This window comes from Pelophylax lessonae (assembly GCF_965119305.1).
Source record: "Pelophylax lessonae genome assembly, chromosome: 9".
Taxonomy (NCBI): Eukaryota; Metazoa; Chordata; class Amphibia; order Anura; family Ranidae; genus Pelophylax; species Pelophylax lessonae.
Window position 1 is genome coordinate 247,340,138 of NC_138776.1, and position 12,623 is coordinate 247,352,760.

General features: G+C 41.5%; 2 protein-coding genes and 1 long non-coding RNA gene across 6 annotated transcripts in view; 1 reads left to right on the forward strand and 2 right to left on the reverse strand.

The window, feature by feature from the left end:
- The window catches only part of LOC309564357 (uncharacterized protein), a 1,447,080-nt gene that overhangs the window by 375,310 nt on the left and 1,059,147 nt on the right, over positions 1-12,623 (reverse strand). The gene's annotated exons all lie outside the window — the stretch shown is intronic.
- The window catches only part of LOC309562846 (uncharacterized protein), a 359,272-nt gene that overhangs the window by 125,391 nt on the left and 221,258 nt on the right, over positions 1-12,623 (forward strand). The gene's annotated exons all lie outside the window — the stretch shown is intronic.
- Positions 1-12,623, reverse strand: part of LOC309563017 — a 350,229-nt gene that overhangs the window by 116,753 nt on the left and 220,853 nt on the right. The gene's annotated exons all lie outside the window — the stretch shown is intronic.

The following is a 12,623-nucleotide window of genomic DNA, read 5'->3' on the forward strand; positions in this document are numbered from 1 at the left end:
TTTTTCCATGGGTAACCAGATCCACTAAGTTCTGGAAAGCACTTAGCAAATCCATGTCATTAAAATTCACTTAACTTGCCTGTAATGGTTGCCAGGTGTACTTGATCTTTTGTGATGGTTTGGAGCAGGGGTCTTCAAACTACAGCCCTCCAGTTGTTCATGAACTACAATTCCAATCATGCCTAGTCATCTCTGTGAATGTCAGAGTTTTACAATGCCTCATGGGATGTGTAGTTCCGCAACAGCTGAAGGACCCTAGTTTGAGGATCCCTGGTTTAGAGCAAACAATCAATGGACCTTTTATTGTATTGGAGCAACCATTTTATGTGTGCCTAACATAGATTACCTTGTGTTTCTTTGAGTCAAAGTTTGAATTTCATCTTTTTTTTTTTTTTCCATAAATCCAAATTATCCACAAAGCCCAAAGATGTTCACCTTGAAGAAACCCCTATTACTGATTGTCCTTCTTGGGATGATCTCCTTATCTCTCTGTGAGCAAGAGTAAGTATATATAAGACTTTTTTTAAATAAAAGTATAGGCTTTTGAAACTTAAAGTGGTTCTTAAGCATAAGTTTGTTTTACCTCAATGTATTCTATGCATTAAGATCCAAAACTCCCCACTACTTATTCTCCCCATCCCTAACCACCTACTTGACTCCACTATCTGATCCAGCACTGTCCTGGCTGTCCCACCGCTCTCCTCTCCTTTTGGACTCATAGCAAACTCTGAAAGCAGCAGGAGCCATAGCTTACCAGTGCTGTGTGTGTCTGTGGATGCCATAAAAACATACATATGAGAAATGTTATTTGGATCTTGGAAAGGCTTAAAGGTTTGAGGTGTAAAGCAGTATTAAACCCAAAAGCAAACATTTATTATATTGCAGCTTACCAATTCTTAGATGTGATGGCTGCAATAGTTTTCTTTTTTAAGCTTTCTTTATTTTCACCTGGTGATCCGGATAGTGATTCTGTGTTTTTTCAACAGAACAAGCTGTCCTGAAAATGTAGCAGTTGGGGGGGTTGAGACAGACCATTTACCACTGACAGTGATGCTTACAATGACCTATCATCTGCATGCTCAATGGGAATAAGTGGAGTGATCCCCTGCTGAGCAAGCAGATCGCAGCCTCAGTCCACCTTGTGGGAAAAGGGGCCTATAATGTATTAGCAGATTTTAATACACCAACTGTAGTTCACACTTTATAATAGGTTACAGTGAACATTTTTTTTTATTTTGGGATAAAAGTTTTATTTGAATAAATAAAATATATAAAATCTAAATGTTGGTCAGCCATTTGTTATAGCATTAAAGTTGATAAAAAAAATAGAATAAATAAGATAATGAAAAATAAAAGGTAAAGCTCCCCACCACCCTACCACCCCCCCCCCCCCCACCCTCACCACCCTCACCACCCTCACCACCACACATTATTATTATACAGGATTTATAAAGCAACGGTTTGCACAGCTCTTTACAACATGAGGGCAGACAATACAGTAACAGCACAATTTAATAAAGGATGAATTAAAGGTCCCTGCTTGTTAGAGCTTACAATCTAGAAGGGAGGGTCAAGTGAAACAAAAGGCAGTAACTGTGGGGGATGAGCTGATGGAGAAAATGGAAGTATTGTTGTTAGGTGTGGGTAGGATAGGCTTCTCTGAAAAGGAGGGTTTTCAGGGATCGTCTAAAAGCCAATAGAGTGGGAGATAATCGGACAGATTGGGGTAGGGAGTTCCATAGGATGGGAGAGGCTCTGGAAAAGTCTTGGAGGTGAGTATGGGATGAGGTGACGAGGGAGCTAGAGAGCAGGAGGTCTTGCGAGGAACGAAGAGAACGATTTGGTGGGTATTTTGAGATTAGGCTAGTGCTGTAGCTGGGGGCTAAGTTGTGGATGGCTTTGTAAGTTGTTGCTAGTATTTTGAATTTAATTTGTTGGGTGAGCGGAAGCCAATGGAGGGATTGACAGAGAGGAGTAGCAGACACTGAGCGATTGGTAAGGTGGATGAGTCTTGCAGCAGCATTCATAATGGATTAAAGGGGGGATAGCCTATGTTGAGGTAAGCTAATGAGAAGGGAGTTACAGTGGTGGAGGCCCGAGATGACCAGGGAATTAATTAAGAGCTTTGTTGTGTCATTGGTTAGAAAGGGGCGTATTTTGGAGATGTTGCGGAGGTTGAGGACTTGATTTGGACAGTGATTAGACGTGGGCCTTAAAGTCCAGGAGTAAACCTAGGACCTTGGCATGCGGGGATGGGTTGAAAGTTGTGCCATGGATTTTGACAGAGAAATCTGGGAAAGAGGCACATGGTGGCGGAAAAAATAGTAATAGGTGAGGAGACTGAGGGAGTAAGCTGAAGGGTATAGAAATAGATTTGGGTGTCGTCAGCGTAGAGATGGTTTTGGAAGCCATCAGCTGGCCCAGAGAGGAGGTATAGATTAAAAATAGGAGAGGTCCAAGAACAGAACCTTGGGGGACCCCAACAGAGAAAGGAAGAGGAGAGGAGGAAGTAAAATTTTAAGTAACGCTAAAGGTGCGGTTGGATAAGTAGGAAGAGAACCAGCGAAGAGTACAGTCAGGGAGACCAAAGGTGTGGAGTTTTTTGAGGAGGGGGTGGTCAACCGTATCAAAGGCAGCAGAAAGGTCCAGGAGTAGGAGTACAGAATAGTGTCCATTGGTTTTGGCCGTTAGTAGATAGTTTTTTAGTTTTAGGAGAGGAGTTTCTGTGGTGTATTGAGGACGAAATCCAGACTGAAGAGGATCAAGTAGGCTATTCTCGGCAAGGTGGTAGTTAGTCGATTGTAGACCAGAGGTTCAAAGAGTTTGGATAAGAAGGGGAGCAAGGAAATGCAGTGTAGGTTGTTAAGATTGATTGGGTCCAGTGAGGGCTTTTTAATAAATAAAATATTTATAATTAAAATGTTGGTAATCCTTTGTGATAGCATTAAAGTTGATTAAAAATAAATAAATATATAGAACAAATAGGATAATTAAAAATAAAAAAATATAAAGCTCCCCACCGTCCTGCCCCGCTTTTTGTGTTTGGTCACTAAAACCTATTAAAGTGTATTTTTTTCTGAAAGCTTGTGTTTGATAAACAGCTGCGCAAATATCCTGTGACATTTCCACAACCATCAGTTTATTCTCCATGTCTTTTGCTTTCAGAAAATATATAATGTTTGGGGTTCTAAGTAATTTTCTAGCAATAAAAATGCAGGTTTTAATATGTTTGTGATTAATGTCAGAACTGACCCAGTTTTAAAGTGATTAACAATAACTATGTGTCCTCCCAGGAGAAATGCCGACGAAGAAGAGGGAAGCGAAATAAAAAGAGGTATTTTCTCCAAATTGGCTGGGAAAAAGCTTAAAAATTTGCTCATAAGCGGACTCAAGAGCGTAGGCAAGGAAGTTGGCATGGACGTGGTCAGAACTGGGATAGACATTGCAGGTTGTAAAATTAAAGGTGAATGTTAAAACCTGAATTGGAAGCCATCTAAAGTGGAATATCATTTAGCAAAATGCTAATGTCTAATAAAAAATAGTAATATCAAATATTCAGTGTTTTCTTATTTTTTATTCTTATTTTTATATAATGACCCAACTTTAGTTGGGGGGAACTGTAGTCCTTATTACTCTTTCCAGGGAATGTAATCACTTATCAACTTTTAGTTGGGTACAGCAGCCCCATTAATCCGGATGGATCCTCCACTTTATCCAATAAAGATAAAAGCATACAGAATAGATCAGTCCATACCGATATTGCCTTTCCTTTAAAGCACAGGTGTCAAACACAAGGCCCGTGGGCCGAATGCGGCCCCCCAGGCCATTTCATGTGGCCCTCGCATCTCTCCTGCAGCTGCGGCATCCCCCCCGTCTCTGCCCCCACCTTGTCTCTGTAGTCATTAGCAGAGAGAATATAACCCCTTTGCCAGATCCTGCACTCCTCAGTGCAGCGGCAGAAAGACTTGTCTTTGCCCACCCCCCTTCTCAGCAATCCGCAGCAGAGAGGAGGGCAGAACTCCTCCTACAGATCCTGCACCTCTCTGTGCAGCTGCCACACCACCTTGCCTTTGCCTCCCCTGGTCTCAGCATTCAGCAGACTCTGGAAGCTGACTCCAGCCCTCCGCTGTTCTAATTCAGACCCTGCACTTCTTCCCAGATCCACCCGCATTTTCTTTCTGGCAGCAGCACAAGGTAAGGGGGTGCATTGGGATGTTAGGAAGGATGGTTGACTCCTGAAGGGTAAAAGGGCTAAAAAGCACAAAAAGAGAAGGAAGGGTGTAGGGTGAAAATAGCCCATAAAATAAAGGGGGAAAAATAGGCAAAGATGGCAAATAAACCAAAAGAGATAAAAGGTCAAAGAGAGCTAAAACGATTGAAATGATCAAAAAGGGACAGAAGGGTTAAAATTAACTAAAGGGTTAAAGGCACAGAAGTGCTAAAAGGGACAAAAGGACCAAAAAGGGGAAACATTTGGAAAAAAGGTATAGAAGGGCCAAAGGTTCCAAAATGGGCAAAAATGTTTAAACAAAAGAGGCCAAAAGGACAGAAGGACAAAAAGGGCAAAATGACACAAAAGGGAACATTGGACAAAAAGCAAAGAAGAGTTTAAAGATGTAACAGGTCCAAACATTTGTCAGGGACAAAAGAGGGATCAAATAGGCCAAAGGAGCAAAAAAGGCCAAGTTAGGCCAAAGAGCCAAAGGGGGAAAAGAGATAGTAGGGACAAAGAGTTGAAAGGATCAAAAGGGCCTAAGAGACAAAATGAGACATAAATTATGCATCTAATTCTCTGACTACCTATCACATTTGTGGAAGTCCTGGAGAACCAGGGCAGTAGAAACACCCACAAAATGACCCCATTCTGGAAAGCAAACACTCCAATGTATTTTATGAAAGGCATAGTGAGTCTTTTGATAATATAATTTATATTTTGGAAAAAAATATTTTTTTTTACATAAAATGACAGGGCCCAGGCTTGAACCTGGGACCTCCACCATGTCTAGCAATGAGTCTGCTTGCTGACCAACCTGGAATGCTGGACAGTTCCCTGGACAAATCTTAAATGCCTTGAACCCTTTGCTCCTCCCATGAAATTCCTGATTTAAGCCATGTCTCTGCACTTCCTAGTTGCCAGAATATTGTGCCCTCACCAGCCAATATCTCGCTTGTCTCTCCTGCTGCTGTCCATATCTTCATCCGTTATCGACACTTGGCTTGTTCCTCGACTTCGCTCCTGCTTAATCCCAACCTGCAACTACTCGTTACCAACCTTGGCTATTCCTTGACTACACTTCTGCTTGATCCCTACCTGCTATATCTGCTATTGGACCCTGGCTTGCTCACCTCCTGGCACAGTAAAATCCATCTTCACCATCAGGAGCTCTGGTGAACACCGGTTAGTACTTAGATTCCGCACCTCAGGTGAGCCTACATTATCTGCCTGGTTGACCTGCCTGTGTTCCTATCCTGCAGGTTCCTGTGTGAGCTTCCACTGCTATAGCTACCGGTCTTCGACCCCGACCCTGATCATGACACAAAGTTGTCAATAGGATATTTTTAACACACATCATAGGCATACGTAGAATTACACCCCAAAAACCATTCTGCTACCCCTCCCAAGTATGTGTGTGACGGACTCCTGACACCCCGACTTGGTATCTCCACCAGAGAGCTGCTTTTTTCACGGCTGGAACACAGGAACAAGGTATTAAAGCTGAGAATTGCACCCAAGAAGTAGATGACACTAGCTTGGGTGCAAATAGGAACAACTTTGACTAGAAATACAGGTTTTTATACACTTCAAAAATAGGGACAGTCACCACATGAACAATGAAAACTTCAAAAAGCAATCCAATTACCAGCTAACAGTAATCTAATTAACAGCTGGCACCAAGACAAGTGTTATCAGTATGACTAGCAGTCAAAGGATCTCCCCACCCCAGACAGTCCAGAAACAGTTCCCCAGCATTCAAGAAGACCCAGGGATGTCCAAATCTCATTAACCAGTTTCCTTTTTACATCCATATTCTCACTGAGTTTCAAGTTGGCTTGTCATGGCTTCATTGACTGCAATATACACTGCTCATAAAATTAAAGGAACACTTTTTAATCAGAGTATAGCATCAAATCAGTTAAACACTTGGAACATTGATCTGGTCAGTTAAGTAGCAGAGGGGTTGTTAATTAGTTTCAGCTGCTTTGGTGTTAATGAAATAGCAACAGGTATACTAGCACAACAATGACACGACCTCCAAAACAGGAATGGTTTTACAGGTGCAGGCCACTGACATTTTTTTCCCTACTCATCATCTATGGCTGTTTTTTACTAGTTTTGCATTTGACTAGGGTCAGTGTCACTACTGGTAGCATGAGGGGATACCTGGACCCTATAGAGGTTGCACAGGCAGTCAAACTCCTCCAGGATGGCACATCAATACTTGCCATTGTTAGAAGGTTTGCTGTGTCTCCCAGCACAGTCTAAAGAGCATGGAGGAGATTCCAGGAGACAGGCAGTTACTCTAGGAGAGCTGGACAGGGCCGTAGAAGGTCCTTAACCCATCAGCAGGACCGGTATCTGCTCCTTTGTGTAAGGAGGAACAGGATGAGCACTGCCAAAGCCCTACAAAATGACCTCCAGCAGGCCACTGGTGTGAATGTCTCTAACCAAACAATCAGAAACAGACTTCATCTCCTCTAGATAGGGATAGGTCCAAAAATGACTCAATGGATGAAAATATTATATAAACAGCCAACAGCAGCAGTAAAGATCAATGGGACTCTATTTCAACCCTTCAAAGTATTTAATGTTACGAGGAAGGGGTGTCCCCTTTCCCCACTATTGTTTGCATTGACATTGGAACCTTTATTAGCTACTATTAGGAACAGTGTAGATGTAATGTAAAAGGAGTAAGTATAGGAGAAGAGGAACATAAAGTGGCGGCATACACGGATGATATCTTGCTTTATATATTGAACCGTAGATCAACACCACCAAATATAATTAAATTATTAAAATATTATGGAGAATTATCAAATTTGAAAATCAACACCTCAAAGTCAGAAATCTTAAACATCAACATGGATAGGAAAGAGGAAGAACATCAAAAAGAAGAGTTTTCATTTACATGGCACAGAAAATGTAAATATTTAGGAGTAAAATTAACAGCATCATTAAGCGCCGGTTCACACTGGCGCGACGCTACTTTCAGGGGCGACCTCCGAGATCGCGGTGCGAGCAGCGCGCCGCGACCTCGGAGCGGCCGCCACAGACTTCATAACATTGAAGTCTATGGCGGTCGCCTCCTGGTCGCCCCAAAGAAGCTCCGGACCCTTTTTCTAGGTCGGAGCGACTTGTGTCGCTCCTATTAGAACTAGGCTTGTGACGGTATCAGATTTTCATGCTGCGATTAATTGATTAAGGTTTTGCCACGGTATACGGTATTATCACGGTATTCTATTATTAAATTTAAATTATTAAATTTCCACCTCACTTCAATTTCATTGCTGAATTTAGGGGCTTTGGTTCACTTATGCACATTATTATATAGTCAGTCAGTACAGACTCTGTGAACCAGGCCTAAAATAGGTCATCAAGCAGTGTCTGGCCTAACTGGTGATAACTGGTCCTGGCGCTCGGCTCCGATCCGATGGCCTGGTCATTAAGAGGGCAAATCCTTGTGGTCAAGAAGTGGTTAAACCTGAAGGAGGTGTTGTTTATAAATTACTTTACTATTGCTTTAGGCCTGGTTCACATGTATGCGGGTTGGTGGTTAACATGTATGCGGGTTGGTGGTTCACATTTGCACAGGCATAGCAGCCCATTGATTTGAATGGGCTGCTATGCCCTCATTTTCCGCAGAAAAAAGGTGCATGCAGCATTTTTTTAAGATTCAGTGGCCTTGAAATCCATCCTGCTTTTGCACCATGCGACTAACCTGCAGTTCCTGCTCTGGCAAGCTTTCTGCATTTTTTGTATACGTGAGCACGGCATTTAAAAACAGTTTGCGTGTGCAGCAACGGCAGGTAAGTCGCATGGTGCAAAAGAAGGATGGATTTCATGGCCACTGCATTTTTTTAAATTCTGCATGCACCTTTTTTCAGCTGAAAACGCAGGCATAGCAGCTCAAGCCCATTCACATCAATGGGCTGCTATGCCTGTGCAAATGTGGGCCCCCAACCCGCATACATGTGAACCAGGCCTAAAGCAATAGTAAAGTCATTAATTGGTTAAACCTGCAGGAGGACCGGTGTTTTTATCTATTAATGACTTTACTATTGCTTTAGGCCTGGTTCACATGTATGCGGGTTGGTGGTTCACATGTATAAGGGTTGGGGGCCCACATTTGCACAGGCATAGCAGCCCATTGATGTGAATGGGCTTGAGCTGCTATGCCTGCGTTTTCAGCTGAAAAAAGGTGCATGCAGAATTTAAAAAAATGCAGTGGCCATGAAATCCATCCTTCTTTTGCACCATGCGACTTACCTGCCGTTGCTGCACACGCAAACTGTTTATTTTTAAATGCCGTGCCCACGTATACAAAAAATGCAGAAAGCTTGCCAGAGCAGGAACTGCAGGTTAGTCGCATGGTGCAAAAGCAGGATGGATTTCAAGGCCACTGAATTTTAAAAAAATGCTGCATGCACCTTTTTTTCTGCGGAAAATGAGGGCATAGCAGCCCGTTCAAATCAATGGGCTGCTATGCCTGTGCAAATGTGGGCCGCCAACCCGCATACATGTGAACCGCCAACCCGCATACATGTGAACCAGGCCTAAAGCAATAGTAAAGTCATTAATAGATAAAAACACCGGTCCTCCTGCAGGTTTAACCACTTCTGGATCGCAAGGATTTGCCCCTTTAAAGACCAGGCCATCGGATCAGAGCGCCAGGACCAGTCATCACCAGGTAGGCCAGACACTGCTTGATGGCTATATAATAATGTAATGTGGGCTGCTATGCGTGTGTGTGTGTATATATATATATATATATATATATATATATATATATATATATATATATATATTAGAGCTGCACGATTCTGGCCAAAATGAGAATCACGATTTTTTAGCTTGGAATAAAGATCCCGATTCTCTGTGTAACAAAAAAAAAAAAATTGGGATAACTTTACTGTTACGTTTTTTTTTTTTTTTTTTTTTTATTCATTAAAGTCTAAACATTGCGTTTGAAAGACTGCTGCGCAAATACAGTGTGACATAAAATATTACAACAATCGCCATTTTATTCTGTAGGGTCTCTGCTAAAAAAATATATAAAATGTTTGGGGGTTCTAAGTACTTTTCTAGCAAAAAAAAAACTGATTTTAACTTGCAAGCAGCAAGTGTCAGAAAAAGATCCAGTCTTTAAGAGGTTAAACTTCCTTTCTCCCTGGCAGAGGGAAGGAAAAGATACAAATGTAATCATTTTTGTTTATAGTTAGGAGACTTAATGCTGAAAGGTGTTAGCTGTGTGAGTGAATGAGTCATCCAGCTCACTGAAATGTATCAATTCACAAGTCAGGCAGACTTGACAGAGAAACTCGGTATTTTAAAAATGCCACAATAACAATACCGTGGCTATGCAATACCGCGATATATCGAATTACCGAAAACCGGCATATGTCTAATTAGAACGGGTCCGTAGATTCCCTATGGGAGGCGACCTGCGGCGACCTGTGAGGGGACCAGGTCGCCTCACAGGTCGCCCTAGTGTGAACCGGGGCTAAAAGATTTGTATCTAAACAATTATATCCCGTTATTAAATGAGATTAAACAAGAAATGAAAAAAGTCTCAACTCTCTTGGATAGGGCGTATAGACATACTGTAATTAAGATGGGAATCCTGCCAAAAGTGCTGTATAAGTTTCAGATGCTCACCGATATATGAGCCACAATTGTATTTTAAGATATTAAAAAAGATGATACTCAAATTTATATGGCAACATAAAAATCCAAGAATACAATTCAGTAATAACTAAAGATAAAACACATGGAGGCTGTACCGGATTTGAAAAGATATTATCATGCAGTTTTATTATCACGAATTGTAGATTTGACATTTAATTCATGAGAAAAAAGTTGGGTTAAAATTGAGACACAAGTGTATTAACAATGAATGTAATTGGGGTATGGGACTTAATACACAAACAAAGAAAATGGGAATATAATTCACCATTAATACCACTTTTAGGAACAAATTATTTTTTACCAGGGAATAAGACACAATTTGGAGTATGGATAAAGGATACAAATGCACAATTAAAGGATATTATAAAAGAATGAAAATTATGCACAATTCAGGAATTAAGATACAAAAGGGAACTGTTGCTAATATATGATTTGAGATATCATCAGTTAAGACATTTTGTACAGACCTTGGCACAACCTATAAGATCCGTAGAAAGTTTATTGCCATTTGAAAAATTGCTCAGTCTACAGCAGGTACTTAAGCACTGTATTTCCCAGATCTATAAGATTCTTACATTAACCTAGAGCATTTTGCTGTCTTACGTCTGGGCCACTTTTTGCGATTCGGCGCTGTGCGAGTTTAACTGACAATTGCGCGGTCGTGCGACGCCATACCCAAATGAAATTTACGTCCTTTTTTTCCCACAAACTGAGCTTTCTTTTGGTGGTATTTGATCACCTGTGCGATTTTTACTTTTTGCGCTATAATATAAACAAAAAAAAGCGTAAATTTTGAAAAAACAACAATATTTTTCACATTTTTTTATATGAAATTCCCCCCCAAAAAATGTAAAAATCTAAATTTTTTTTAAATTTTTGGCCAATTTGTTTTCTGCTACCTATGTTTGGTAAAAAAATTCACAATAAGCGTATTTTGATTGGTTTGCGCAAAAGTTATTGCGTTTACCAACAAAGGGAAAGATTTCTCTCATTTTTGGTGTTTTTTTTTAACGCGTAACTGCGGCGATCTGCGATTTTTTTTGCGGGACTGCGACATTGCGGCAGACAGATCGGACCCTTGACTGACATTTTTGACATTTTTGGGGGTACCAGTGACATTACTGCAGTAATCAGTGCTATATATATGCACTGTTACTGTAAAAATGACACTGGCAGGGAAGGGGTTAATTTTATTGGAGAGGGAGGGGTTAATGTATGCCTGGTGCTTACTGACGTGTGGGAGGGGGAGGTGACTGTGTGAGCCAGGGACAGATCGGAGTGTTCAGCTATGCTGAACACTCCGATCTGTCACTCCCTGTCACTTGGGAGATCCGCCCGCTTGTGTTTACACAGGCGGGCGGATCTCCACACTAGATCCCCGACGATCGGGGCAGAGCAGCGGCGATCGCCGCTGCTCCTCCCCTGGCCCGACTCCCGCTGTGACTGAATACAAGGGGGAGTGTCTGACGACGTAGGTCTACGTCGTCAGACGATAACGAGCCACTTTGCCGCAGTAGTACTACGGTACTCAGTGGCAAAGTGGTTAATGGCGGAGCCAATGTAACTGCCTCTTTTGGGGAAATGGTAAGCGGAACTTGGTGAACACTGGAGTGAGCAAGAGAAAGAGAAAATATTGAAGTTAGCAGATGGAACAGCAATAGATTTAAACACGATAGAAATGAATTATAAGTGCCTGTCAAGATGGTATATAACACCTACTAAAGCATATAAATATTAACCGGAGAAATTACCGCTCTGTTAGAGAGGTTGTGGGAATAGAGGAACAATGGCACATATATGGAATACAGGAATTTTAGCAGGAAGTGATACAACAGATTCAAGAGATTACAGGAATGAGTATGCCTAAAAAGCCAGAAACCCTCTTACTCCATAATACTAATTAAACCAATATAAGAAAATTGTGTTACCTCATTTAATAAATGCAGCAACATACCTGATCCCAAAATATCGTCAAATATCAGCGAGCACAACGTTAAGAGAATGGGTTAAAAGGGTAGAATCCATATATAATATGGAAGAGTTGTTTCATTATGAAAAAGATAGAATGGAAAATGTTGTAAGTACCTGGAAAGGCTGGATAGAGTTTAGTTACATAGTTACATAGTTAGTGAGGTTGAAAAAAGACATGAGTCCATCCAGTTCAACCTATGATGTGTGTGTGTGTTTGCTTTTAGCCGTACATTGTATACCCCTGTATGTTGTGGTCTTTAAGGTGTCCATCTAATAGTTTTTTGAAACTATCAATGCTCCCTGCTGATACGACTGCTTGTGGAAGAGAATTCCACATCCTTACCGCTCTTACAGTGAAGAACCCCTTACGCACTTTAAGGTTAAACCGCCTTTCCTCTAGTTTTAGTGAGTGGCCACGTGTCTTATTGTATCTCCTTTCTCTGAATAGTTTGTTCCTTATGCTCGGGTCGCCAGTACAGTATTTGTACATTGATATCATATCCCCCCTCAATCGTCTCTTCTCCAGAGAGAATAAGTTCAGGGCTTGTAGTCTTTCCTCATAGCTGATGTCCTCCATCCCCCTAATTATTTTTGTTGCCCTTCTCTGGACTTTCTCCAGTTCCAGCACATCCTTTCTGAGGACCGGTGCCCAGAACTGGACAGCATACTCCAGATGTGGCCGGACCAGAGTCTTGTAGAGCGGGAGAATAATCTCTTTATTTCTGGAGTGAATCCCCTTTTTTATACA